General features: G+C 44.8%; 1 protein-coding gene across 6 annotated transcripts in view; it reads right to left on the bottom strand.

Annotated features, from left to right (window-relative positions):
- RREB1 (ras responsive element binding protein 1) overlaps positions 1-13,289 on the bottom strand; it is a 127,393-nt gene that overhangs the window by 111,964 nt on the left and 2,140 nt on the right. The window lies entirely within an intron of this gene.

Consider the following 13,289-nt stretch of genomic DNA (forward strand, 5'->3'; position numbering starts at 1 on the left):
TGGTAGACTATAGTAGGAAAGCATCATTAATAGTTGTCCTTTTGCCATACTCTGTTTTGATAAATCCACATCAATGAGCATCCTGGGCTACATGGGCTTTTGGCTTGACTTGGTATTAGACACAAGCAGGACTCCCTCTAGTTTTCACTTTTGTAGGCAAAAAATGCAGCATGACTTACTCCACAGAACTAAAAATCCTTCCACTGTAGATCCAGAGGCATTTCTGTCAGCTTGAAGAGGCATTACCCACTCTGAACTCACGCTTCACTGGAGAAGCAGGTACCAGGAACTTCTCATTCCAGGACAGGGCAGTCCTGAGGAAACATTGCCAGAGCCACAGGTTCAGCGTGATTCAGGTCAGGGTGATTTCAGAGGTTACCGAACCACAGCTGTCTTCCCTGTCTGACGGCCAGTAGTTACCATGCTTGCAGCCGAGACACGTCCAACTCCAGAGCTGCCCATAATTGAAGTTTTAACTACCACTCAATTCAATTCAAGCACAGCAAACTCTGAAGTGCACAGCTTGGGAGTGAAGAGACACATCCACCCTTCTGCCTCCTCTGTAACACAAACCAAGCCCTTCACCCAGGGTCAGAGCAGAGCAGCAGGATGAGAAACCTCCGGAAAAACTGAAGTCCTTTCTGCAGCAACCATCTGCCTGAGACCCTCACCTAGGCAGTGAGTACAGGCACCCGGCACCCTTACTTCCAGGCCTTTGGGCAGGGACAGTGGTTAGAGGCTCGTTTGTGGACCACCTCCAGCAGAAGAGTCCAGCACAGAGCCCGGCCTCTTGCTGGTACTGCCACAGGCCATATTAACTTGTCGCCTTCAATATGCATCCAGCAGAGTTCAGGTCATGGATTTGTTGGAAGTTCATCACTTATTCAGGCTTTTGTGTGAGAGGTCATTGCTGTCAAACTGTCTGCTTTCACAAGCACAAAAGCTCATGTTAAAATGTAAATACTTACAGGTGTTCCACCAGGCACTCAAGATGAAAGTCAGAGCAAATATATTAGCCCTAGCTGTATTTTACAATGCTGGTAGTACTTGATTGTCATCTGTTTGTGAACCAAGGTTTTTATGTGGGTTCATCTGCCTAGACAGGAAGCATGATCTAATGGTGAAGACACAGGACTGGATTTAGAGCATTCGGGTTCTTTTTCTGCCTCTGGTACTGTCTCTCTCTGTGACCTTCAGTAAATAAATTCTTCATGCCACTGTCCCAGTTGAAAAGAACATGAATAGATGCTTACTCGGTCCCATACAACTGCTGTGACCCTGTGTCATTTTTGCTAATTACTACAAGAATTCTGGAATTATACAGAAAATGTTACTCTAACTCGCAAAGTTAACTTGAGTTAACAAAAAGCAAGAGCCTTATAAAAGAGCACAACACCCTCCTTCCCAAACGCCTGTGTTACGCTGTTTGTTTTTCAAGACGGAATCTCTGCAACTTATTATTACGCTGGCCTTGATGGAGACAGCATTTTGCAAATTCAGCTCTGCAACAAGCCCTGATAGGCTGGCTTACCCCTGTCGCCTAGATTTGTGCACTGCATACCACTTGCAAGCAATTCAAGCACAACTTCTGTGTTGGGGTAACACCACAAAACTAGCAGCAGGACTATGCTGGCACAGGCCTACTGGGAAAATCAACTCCCCAGCTGTGGGAAGAAGCAAAGCCGGCGGAGGCTGCAATCACCACGTCACCCTGGAATCCAGTTTCATGTCCAGTCCAACCTCGTTCTGTGATTGAGCTGCACAGTTCTGGAAAAGCTGGTATCCTCTTCCCTCAGCGCTTCCAGCTACACGTCAGATTCTCTTGCAACTTTCAAAAACTACTGTATTAGCTATTAAATTGGAAGAAGTCATCTCGGGCCCAAGAAGAGCTCACATTCATTCAGTTCAGTACCTATCACATGGGTAATTTTGCACTGAGCATCCCATGTCACGGAGGTCAGAGAGATAGCCCCACTGCCCTTAACCAAGCAGAGGCTCTCACCATCAAGGACCCTTAGTATCAATATATAAGGAAAGACAGCTTCAGCAAACCTCTTGGGTAACGCAAAGCGCTATCTCTCTGAAACAACATAGGGTAGTGGAAGGGAGCCGCGAACAACTGCGTTCCTCTGATGTGCATTCCCTTCCTCTGCTCAAGCAAGCGCAGGAGGCCAAGCGAGCACACATGACCCGCTCCCTGCAGGATGCCACATCCTGCCGTATTTCATACGGCATCCCAAGGCAAGCCAGATACTTTTCAAAGACAGTATGATGTTTGACAGTATGATCTGTCACAGTGTGACAGGTTCTCAGAGACAACATAGGGGAGAGAGAAGGGAACAGCACTGACAGATTTATCCAACAGTGCCGAACTGTTCCTAGCCACACTTCTCTTAAAAGGAAAAAAACCAAGCAGACACACACAAATTTTACAACGTGTATTCTTTCTGCTCCTTGCTTTCAGTAACTTGTTCTACTTTTACGAATTTCCAAAGCCTTCCCATTCCTACAGGAAGCAGAAGTCTGTTTTGAAGGGGAGGGGGGGAATAATCATGGGGGTTGTTCTGTGTACTGCTCACCCCCCTAAACCTGCTCCCAGCCCTGCTCCCCCTCGCACCCCACACACAGTGCCGCGTTTTAAGGAGCGCTGGTTATGCTGACATGAGTGAGGCTCCGGGGGCCATCCAGGCAGCTGTTCCTGCTCCTGTGCGTGGCCAAGAGCCAAGTCCCTCTGCCTTTTTGGTGATGTTCCCTCCTGCCGGCTACCCCCACTCCCGCCCACATGTCTGCAGGGTGGGGCGAGGTGGCCACTGGCAGCCTTTCCAAGGAAACCTAAGCAAAAAAAAAAAAAAAAAAAAAAAGACAGCTTTCATTTCCAGCCTCTGGTCAGAAATGCTCAGCAAATTTTGACAGGGTGCTGTGGGTTGAAGGAACTGTAGTTTTTCTTCCTGGACAGCCAAGGCCCAAGTTGCCCTTAGGACTTTGTCACCTAGAGGAGAAAAACGTGTGCTCTGTACTCCCTCTCCCCACGTGCAGAGACAGCCCGCCAGCATGAGAGATGGGCCTATGGGCCCTGCTCCATACAGCTGTTCCCCTGTTTTAAAGCAGACCCATCCTCAGAGGCAGTTGTTCTCCAGCCAAATGATGATAGCAGAGCAGCAGAAAGCTCACCCAGACCAACCCGAGAGCACAAGGCGGGTGCATGACATCTTCCAGGCGCAGGAAGGGGGCCACCGCAGCACTTTTTCTTCCCTCTACTGCTCCCCGCAAGGGCAGGAAGCAGTGTGAGGGCAGGAGAGGCGTGCCAGGGCACCTTTCAGCCCAGCCAGCCCCACAGGGGCAGGTTTTAGGCATCTGGCTATCTGCAGCCAGTACTCCCAGCAGCGGGGAGCGTCCCCATGCTGAGCCGCAGCCAGATCCGGGGAGTGAAAAGGTGACAGCCAAGCCAACTTCACGTACGCCCTCAGAGCCTGCAGCTCAGACCCCATGTCAAGATTAGGAAAGTATGCACACACAGAGAGCACATGAGCTGCTGGAGTGCTTTTGTTTAACTCTTGCAGACACCATATATTGAAGGAGTTTGGTTCATGGCCACGTTTCTTGCCATCTCTCTTCAAAGCCAACTCTTCTCAGGCCACAAGACCTGCAACACTTCCTCGGGCTGAGCAATACCTTCTCAAGCAGGTCAGAAACTGAAGTCAGTGAGACGAGTTTCGAGCTGCAGCTCACACGGGTTAAAGATTCTGGCTTGTGTCAGGAATACTTTTTCTGAAAGTTAAACGCAGGCCCCAGTCCTGAAACACTTCCCCTAACTTCGCCCATGCCAGTATTTTGACTTAAATGGAACAACCTACTTAAGTAGAATTATATCTGTGTTTAAATTGTCTGCAGGATCAGTGCTTGGCGTGATCTAGACTTGCCTCCGACATACACACACACCCCCCAGCAAATTTAAAAAGTATCTTGAGAGCCATCAGGCTAAGCTGTGTTAAGACAAAAAAGAAAAGGATAAAGACAGTAACCCCCACCCCAGCACATTTAAAATTTACATCTGCATATGTTGTAAGATGATTCAGCCGGACAGGAGAAATAGGGATGCCTGAAGGCTACAGCTGGAAGCAAGAGAAGGGTCCCTAATACTTGGTTTATCTGGGCAAAGTGGAGTCTCAAAAGCAAGCAGATCTGTACACTTATCAGCACCGGAAACACTGATTATTCTAGGAATCACTTACAATTTTTTTAATTTTACCTCTTCTAAGGAATAAGAATTTAAGTACAGTAATGTTAGCAATCCTAAATTGCAAAGAAACCCTCCTTGAGCCAAGAAACAAACTTGACTCCTTCTTTCTCTGTACTGAGCACAAAAGCAGCAGATACAAACATGAACTTCCCTGGAACAAACCAGTCAAATTCATTCAAATCTTCCCGAAGCGCAACAGGGCAGAACCCATTCCTGTTCCCAGAGCTTATTACAGTAACATGACTAAACATGCTCAGCAGTCCAATGTGATAGGATGCATCCATTTGCTGATGCCAGAGGAAGATGCATGCCTCTTCTACATGGCACTGCTCTCACAGGCTGCTTTTCAAAAGATGTTTTGAAAAGCGACCTGCTGCGTACATTCTTAACAAGTCATAGTATCACCGGCTGTACAAGTGTTTGACCTCTACTTGCTATGCACTGTGGACAAAAATCTGACATCAGCTTATTCCAACCTTAGTAACACCAAACTGCTCCTACAAAGCTGGCTAGAACAGACTACAACAACGCACCGACAAACTCCAAGACAGACCCCTGAAGTGCTGAAAATGCAACTAGTTTAGTACATGAGCCCACATGTTTTAAATTTGGGTTGGTTTAATCCAAGTAAGTAACCTGATTAAAATGGGAGTCTTCTCTGGAGGTCTAATTTCTAGATGTTTCCATTACTCCATATGCTTTCATGTTGTATAAACATAACAAATGATACATACATCACTGTTGGGATGATTTAAGAATTCGGTTTAAAGCTACAATGCAAATCACTCAAGGCAAGAGAATTAGACTACTTTGTGAACGGCAAGACAGCAATTGCACTTCATTTCAGTCTTGGGAAGGTGATGTTTTTAGGGGGTGGCATCCTTCTATTTCCAGTTTCTTCTTCTAATTTCTCAATTTCAGAACCCTGACATTTGTAATTTTTACATCCAGACCTAAAGCAAAAGGGAGAGAGAAGGACATGGTCTGACTCTGATGCTTTAAAACGTGTACTAAATCTAGGAGTGTGTTTGCTTCTAAACCAACCAGAAACAGACCCCTGAACACGTGTATATACTTGCACCCATACTGCCTAGGAAAAAAAAAAAAAGGAATCTTTGACCCTTGGGTGCAAACTAGGCATTTATGAGAGCTGCCCAAATTCTGCCTTGCAACCAAAGCTCTCTGCTTACACACAGACACCTCAGCAGCAGCAGTGCAGGTTCCCAGCATGCCTCAACCTTGATATCTGGAAAGGGTCCACTATGGGGTAAGAAGATAGTTATAATTAAACATTTATACTGAGGTAGTACCGAGCAGGTCAGTTCCACAATGTGTTAGGTGGCTTTTCAAAACTCGGTAATTGAATGCTGATCCCTGCCCCGAAGAGTTTACAGTGTAGGAAATCAAAGCATAACACTTGGCATCTGTATACTGGGAATTAAACAAAGACCACCACCTGCTCATTTCTTGGGTCTTTGGACTAGGCAGCCCTTATAAACATCCATTACCAGAAATAGTGGAAATTTTTTAATCAGCAGTCTGGACTTTCCTAATCCACATCTGTGCTACTGGGTTGTGCAGCTCTGTTTGAGTCACTAGCTGGGACAGTAACTACTGCATGCAATCTGCACATGCTGCTGGCATCTTCTTGTCCAGTGTAAATTATTTTTGGCCCAAATACTTTTTAGCAATCATTCTGAACAGACAGTGAGCACACAAACGGAAACATTTACTGCAAGTTGGACGATTCAAGCAGTGCAGGCACGAGAAAGGCTGCCAATGCACGAGGTTGAAAGTCAGGCAACAGCAGATCCTTCTGCACAGGGTCACCCAATACTCCAGGACGACCCCAGGCAGGCATCAGTACATTACTATGCAATACCAGCATGCTATCATCGGCTATCAGGCAGACCACAGCTACATGCAAGACTGTGGAGCTGCAAATCTACTAACCCACATCTTTTTCTATGGAGATTAAGCGTTACGCAATGGTGTAAATAAAAACTCTGGCCCCAAACATGCCGGGGCCATCTCTGTCCCAGATCCATCCTCGGGGAGAATTCTCTACATTCCCCTTTTCCTGCAGGGAAGGACAGGCCTGGGAAGGACAAATCTTCCTCCCACTCCCCAGAGCGAATATACTCAAGAAAGTTAAAGCACAGCCTCTAGGATTTAGAAAAGGGATGCAGCAATGGCCACACTGTTTCAGCAATGCTCATAACTAGGATAGAAGAGAATTTAGTCAGAATAGGCTATTTTATCACAAATTCAGTTTGCTGTTTATCAATCAAGCTCCTAAAACAGATGCACTGACTTTGTAACTACACCTGTAGGAATTTCAAGCACCACAAAAATACAAAGACACTATTAGTGTTTCAGTTTTTTAAAGTTTCCTGGCATCTTTCATGCTATGAATGCTCAAGAGCTTTCAGCTGTATATACCCCACATAAAATCTTAGTCCAGTGAAGCCTGAAAGAATTTTGCTGTTGATTCAAATGAAGCCACGTTCTCCACTTCTACATACTATTTACACACCTATTGATTTATTAAACACATAACAGCAACCATAACGGGGCATGATCTGTATTCAGCTTGGCCCACTTAACTGTTCTGTGAACACCTTAACTTTTCATTTGCTGACTTTTGAGCATTTAAAATGAATAACCTTACCATTTATTTCTATCTTTTTTCTTTCTCAAGGGAAAAGGGAACCATGGAAAATTCTCAGTCACTAGATTTAAAGAGCTTACAAGTTCCAAAAGCTTTGCAAGTAGAGATTGAGAACTGCTTGAACTGCAGTTAGTGGGGCTGCAGAGTTTACAAAATCCACCAGTTCCTTCCTGCAGAGTTTATAATCTGCATGGCTTCCTCCCAACGTAACCAGCATCCCACTCTGAGGTACGGATCATTTCACTTCACCCCTAGAAATTCACCCTCTGGTTAAGTTGAACATGGTAGCCACTTCACACTCAGCAAAAAGACACTGCCATTTCCCAAAAAGGAGGAATGCAGGCAGAGGATGGAGAAGATTTCTTCCACAAAGTGCAGGTAGCACTGATATGAAAATAAATTCTTCTCTATTTAAAGAAAATCAGTTTCCAACAATAAACTGAGTCCACAGTGAGGAAATAGGGACACTATGATACAGCCCTCTTAGACCTTTTTGCAGCATGGACAGTCAGGCTCCTGACAGTTCAAAGACTGCCAGGAGATCTTACCATGCAAAAGAGCCACCTATCTGCTGTAAAGGCTGGAAGTTACTCCAAGACTTGTTCCAGAAGCTGTCAAGGACCAGTTTTGAACCTTACTTGGAAATGTAGTAAGATGTACTAAGCAACACCTGGCTGGGCCATCTGATAAGGAGGAAGAACAAATAATACCTGCAGCTGTTAGAAAAACAGACTAAAAGGAATATACCCTCCAAATCAACTAAATACAAGGCATAAGTTACATCTCTGTAGAGCAGCATTTGTCATTGCACTCATACTTCTTCCCCTGGAAAATACTGTCAAACTTCACAAATGGAAGTCCTTAGTAACCCAGCTACATCTCTTCCACAACTGGCACATGCTTCCACTTCCTGGACCTCCAGTGTCTCACTTAAAAAGCAAGCCTCCTCCTGCAGCCCTCCTTTCTTCCATCCAAAAGCATCAGAATGTATAAACAGCAAAATATGTGAGTTGTGCTGCAAGTTATCACCAATTCAGGATACCTTAATGCTTTTGGGGAAAAGGAGGGGACAAAGCAGGCAAGCACATGCACAACACGCCACAGCCACCTGTTGTCCTTGATACAGAGGCAACTGCATCAACATCAGAAAAAAAATGCACACATGAATGAAAAACAGTGCACAGGTATTCATGTACTGGCTGCTTCTCATGTTCTCAAAACACTAAGAGCAATGAGACATAATGAACTTAACGACACAAATGCATTTTGTGTAACAAAAAGAGGAACTTAAACTAGGCTCTCTCCCCTACCCAAAGCTGTGAGCAGTCCAATTTAAAAGTGATGTTGCTCCCTAAAGGAAATACAAGGAAGTACTGCAAAATCCAAAGCAGTTCTCCCTTGTCCAAGCCATAACGTTAGCAGTGTGAAGGAGTTCGGCCTGAACACGGGAATTTACTGTTGTGATGCAAGAGCTCTGAGCAAAGCACTCCCAGGTACCGATACACCTGAACACTGACATCACCTGCCGTACAAAACGGGACTAACAAGGGCTCGACTTAAAGCCAGCTAATCACACACAATAAAAGCAAAAGCCAGCTACACTTCAACGCGAAGTTTTTGCTTCTCTCATCCTCACAGAGGAAGCACATACTTAAACTAACTAAAATAAGGTTTGTCAACGGCTGATCATCCTCCGCTTTCAAAGGACAGATGACGCAGGCAACCCGTTCCTAAAACACCTACAAGTATGTTTGTGCCGTTTCAAGCAAGCACATGCTACACCTGTTAAAATATCCACCAGGATATGTGGAGAAGTCTATCATGTATCAGAGACTGGCAAATTCTATTAACCACAAAATACACTTCCCTTTTAGAACCAAATTAGCAAGTCATTCAGACACAGCAGCATAGATATTTTTTACCCAGAGTGACTTACAAGTCAAAATTCAGTTTTTCAAAGCTGACAGAGATACACTGGAAAGTCACTTGGCCATTGTGTGCATGCAGTTCTCCCACACTTTTTGAGACCTCTACACAAATATGTCCCTTGTGCAAATGGATCTTCAAAGAAACTTCAGACACTGGGATGAGGGGATGTCTCCTTCAAAAGGAAAAGGATCTCTCAAAATCCTGAGATTAAATAAGTAAATAACTAAATAAGATTAAACACAAAACATCTTTGCTCAGGAAGGTTAGGTGCAGGAAAAGAGTGGAATTTGAGCTGCTTCCACATGCTTCTATGGCATGGCTATGGCATGGATCAGTAAAGGAGACAGGGGAGGTAACCAAGGCCTGAAAGACCTCCCTCTCTAATGGTCCTTGGAATACCTGTCTTCATTCAGGAGCCTAACAATGCCCATGAGGGATTTTGACAGCTTTTCCCTTGCTGTAGCATCTCTGGATGGCTGGGACTCTGCAGGTGAATCCTGTTGTTAAAACAGCTGCTTTTCTCTATGTCTTTAAAGAGGTATTCAGATTCTCTTAGCGTTACTTAGTTGAATCACTCTGAATAAACAGTCTCCACCCATCAACTACTTCTTTTGTGTAAAGCACCTATTCAAAGGCAACCACCTTTATTGATTGCTAGGCTGGCCAACCTGAAAGCTGAAATGTCACTATAAAAAAAAAAGCAGGATACACCAGAAGACCTGTGTTGTTTCTAAAGGAAGCACAGGTCCAAGGCGCTGCTCAGTTACATCAGGACAATTCCTTTCTGACTGCAGGAGGCTGCTCTAACAGGTTTAACACCGGCACTGCCACGAGCCAAGTATCCCACTGACTCTTCTCCCTTTTGTCCAGGCTCTTTTCCTTGTTCTGACCCTCTTCCAGCACAACAGGAACAAGCTATCCAACGGGAGTCCACAGCATATGCCCCAGCTGGCAATTCTTTGTACTTTAGCATTTCATAATAAAACATTAGCCCGAGCTCTAAATAAGTTTTGTCACCCTGCTCCGAGTAAAATGCTGAGGGAAGGGGAGTGAGATGCTCTGGTACTCCTGCCTCAGAAGCCTGCACTCTTCTAGTCACTGGCACTCAAATGTTGCTATTCAAAACAGAGCAGTAGGTGGGGTGGAGGAAACACCTTCAGGTGGGAAAAACATCATGACTGGCAGACATCAAAGATAAGCCATCATCAGATTTCTTGCACCGAAGAAGAACAAAGAGTCAGTGCTCTTGAAATTCCTGTTCAGAAGTACCCCAGAACAGAGCCAGGACTTCCCACCTCAGCCAACCTCACCTATTTTCATTTGTAATCAAACGCTGATAACCAAACCTAGCCTGGCAAAGCTCTGCAAATTTCAAGCCCTTCCTGGCTCCACACAAATAGCTAACTTTTCAGCGTATGACCAGAGAGTGGCATTTCCAAAGACACCCAAGTCCTACCTTTGAAATCACTGCCTATAAAGATGCTTTTAAATGGGGGGGGGGGGGGCAGAGGTGAGCACACAGGTCCCATAGTTGCTGGTTTATGTAGGATATTAAAAAAAAAAAACCCAAACAAAACACACGGAGGAAGGATTCCTCAAACAGCTCCCCAAAGAAAATCTGCTTTAACTGATGAACAGCAAATTGACCAGTCAGATTTCCCACCCAAAAATAAGAAACAAGCTGTTTCATGGTCTCAGAGAGTAATTCCTTCTCAACCCCAAAGTTCACATCTGTTCCTCAAGATGCTTCCCAGCAAAGCTGCAGGGTACCTGAGCACTCCATCCACGATGAAGCTGTACTCCAAAGAACACGAAGAAGTTCCTGGACCCTTTCCAAGCTGCAGAATACTCTTGGAAAAGCGTATTTTAAAGCTGTAATCCCATGACTGACCGTCTTGCTTGAATTCAGAAAGGAGGTAAAAGCCACGGAGCAACAGGCATTCTCACTACCTTCAGAAGAACCGAAAGCTGCACGACCATCCTCTTCTACAATGACCTCCCATGAAAGGAAGAAGCTACCACATCATCAAGGTAGCCCTCTCAAACTGGTCCAGTAACATGGTCCAATAATACACTCATTTTAAAACAACCTTTACTGTGCTAAAAGAAGAAAACATGATTTCACATGTTTTAAGAGTGTACACCTAAAACACAGATTTCCAAACTTAGGCATCATTCATCAAAAAGTTAAAAGGGGGTTTTTCTGCACACGCATAGATTTCAGACTAACAGGATTTACTTGTTTTCTGCCTGTTCCTGGGGAACTTTTGCAGTTTCTTTTTTCCCAAGACTGTTCCTACAGGCTGCTATCCAACATACATCAGATGCTCTTGGAGCAATAGATAACTCTGGAAGGACATTTGCAAAGGGCACAAATCAAGGGCCCAGTGCTAGTAAAATCTAGGCATACTGGGGGAAGGCTGAATTACTCTTGTATGTAGGTAATTTGAACACTTGACAGTTTCCTGGAAAGCTTTATTCATGCATCTAAGTATTTTTTTCAGATGTTTTACTATCAAAAAATGTATTTTAAATCAATTAGAAAAATTATTGCAACTTAAAAAGTGAATCCCTTACAAAAACACTCAGGTTAATTTTAGCATCCTTCTGTTTAGCTGCTTAGCAACACTTATCCTATGACCTTCTAAGCACCACCTACTTTTACAAGGGATAATGAATATAACCAAAGGGATTTATCTATATGTTTTTAATCTACACAATGTAAGTACATGCACGGGTTTTTTTTTAAATAAGAAATCCAGCTGAGAGCAATCCAAACTATTTCTGCTTAAGAAGAAACTTTCACAGGCTAAAGTCAAGTTACTGTTATGACTGCAGTATGACTCCAATGTAGGCAAAGTGATAAAATCCTTAAGGACTGAGAAAAGCACTGCAGAAGTCAATGTTTGTATGCCTTGGGAAACACTGCACTTGCCTTTGGTACAAACGGAGATTATAGATATTACTAACAGATAATGAAGACATTCAGCTTTCCCAATTTTGAAACTTCAAGAATCTCCTGACCCTCAGAATCAAAAAGAAAAGCCATTTGGTCAGAGGGTCACTGAATACTGTTAAGAATGTGCACACAACCTGGGTGAGCTGAGTCTGAATAAGATGTTTCACTACGCTGAAATCTGCAAGCAAACAGAACTTCGAACACCCAGGTCCGACTGAAAAAAATCCAACCAAACAAAAAACCCGGAAAAAGTCAGCATACACCCTGTTACACTGTCTTAAAAGCAAGCCAAAAAAAAAATATATTCTTTAGGGTCATTAGTTATTAAAAGAAATGTGTAAGAGTGGCTACATAAATAGTCTCTACAGATCGACAAACAACAGTTTGACAACTAGAAGCTGACAATGATATTAGAGCAGAAGAAAAGTTTACTCAATTGTACTACAAGGACTGTGTTTTTCCAACTACACGATACAAATTCAGTTCCAAATACAGCTGCTGGGAGGAGAAAGGTGAGGGAGCAAAAGAGGCCGCACTGGGCCGAGCACAGCTGCCCGGCAGCAAGAGAGGCGGCTGGATGTGTCCCTGCCGGCAGGTGAGGGAGAGCCCTGGTACTCTGATTGATTGGATGATGGATTCATGCTGTTTCTGGGTTTCTAACAAACAAAAGGGCCTATTCTTCCCTGGATGTACCCAACTCCCGTTAAGGCTAATCGGCATTATGCAGGCACACCAAGAAAAGGCTATATACCCTTAAGTCTTCAAAGAGAAAATTAAAACCTAAAACAAATATGGCTGGCCTGACCCTGAGTCACTGCATCCCTTTCACGCACGCTGACCCTGTGGAAAACAGGAACTGCGGTAACAAAACTCGGTGCTTGTGTCAAAACGACAGACTTCAACAAAAAACTTCAGCCATCATAACAGCTGTCCGCTGTGCACTGCAGGGGTGACAAGATGGGAATTATTTAGCAACTGCTCCTGTTGTTAGTAAGCAAATTTTTTTTTCCAAGGCACAGGGCTGGATGTTGGAATGGTAAGAAACATCAGCTGCATTTGCTGACTGTCCTAGACCAGTGCCCCCAAATCACACTGAACTAGACGTTTAACTACTTTCTCAAATACGTAACCACACTTGATCTTATCTACAACAGAAAACAGGGGAAAGAGGGAGTCAGGATTAAAACTGGATGGTTGGTTCCCCCCCCCCGCCGCCTTCCCTCCAGAAATCAGTTCAGCGGCTCCCGGGCAGGATGCTGGTTCCTCGGCGGGCAGGACCAGAGCATCAGCTCCGGGCCGGGCACCCCTGCGCGGCCGTGGGAGGGCGGCGAGCACGGAGGCGCCCGGGCCCCCGCGGGGTGCGCAGCGGAGCGGAGCGGGCCGGGCAGGGAAATGTGCTGAGCCAGGAAGAAGCGCTCTCCTCCTCCTGCGTAACCCGACGAGGATGCCGAGCAGGCGAAGATATTGCAGCCGAGAGGTGAAACGGGGAA

This window comes from Strix uralensis, chromosome 1 (genome assembly GCF_047716275.1).
Source record: "Strix uralensis isolate ZFMK-TIS-50842 chromosome 1, bStrUra1, whole genome shotgun sequence".
NCBI classification, from domain to species: domain Eukaryota; kingdom Metazoa; phylum Chordata; class Aves; order Strigiformes; family Strigidae; genus Strix; species Strix uralensis.